General features: G+C 45.8%; 1 protein-coding gene across 1 annotated transcript in view; it reads right to left on the reverse strand.

The window, feature by feature from the left end:
• Positions 1-553, reverse strand: part of EMH_0035490 (uncharacterized protein) — a gene marked incomplete at both ends in the record, with an annotated part of 3621 nt that overhangs the window by 503 nt on the left and 2565 nt on the right. The gene's annotated exons all lie outside the window — the stretch shown is intronic.

The raw sequence follows: 553 nt of genomic DNA on the forward strand, positions 1-553 counted from the left end.
TACTTGATGGATACAGGAGAAGTCTCTGATTTGCTGGGCGCACTGAAACTCGTCTCGGAGACGGTTCGTCAGCAGCAGCAGCAGCAGCAGCAGCAGCAGCAGCAGTAGCAGTAGTAATAGTAGCAGCAGCAGCAGCAACAGCAGCAGCAGCAGCAGCAGCAGTAGTAGTAGTAATAGTAGCAGCAGCAACAGCAGCAGCAGCAGCAGCAGAAAGAAGAACAGCAGTAGCTCTATACGAACACTAAACATCCGCCCAGCACAAAATCTAAGAACTGTATATACACACACAAAATATATATATATATATATATATATATATATATATATAAACAAATAAAATAAATAAATAAATAAAATAAAAAGATAAAAAAATAAAAAAAATATATTTGTTTGTGTATGTGCTCAGTACGATGCCTTTCACCACAGCCAGACGCTGGGGCCCCGGGCCTTTGCTTCGACGACAGTGCAGCAGCAGCAGCAGCAGCAGCAGCAGCGGCAGCAGCGGCAGCAGCAGCAGCAGCAGCAGCACGGGGGAGATGAAGAGGAGGAGCGG

Source organism: Eimeria mitis, genomic scaffold (genome assembly GCF_000499745.2).
Source record: "Eimeria mitis Houghton genomic scaffold, Emh_scaff1369, whole genome shotgun sequence".
NCBI classification, from domain to species: Eukaryota; Apicomplexa; class Conoidasida; order Eucoccidiorida; family Eimeriidae; genus Eimeria; species Eimeria mitis.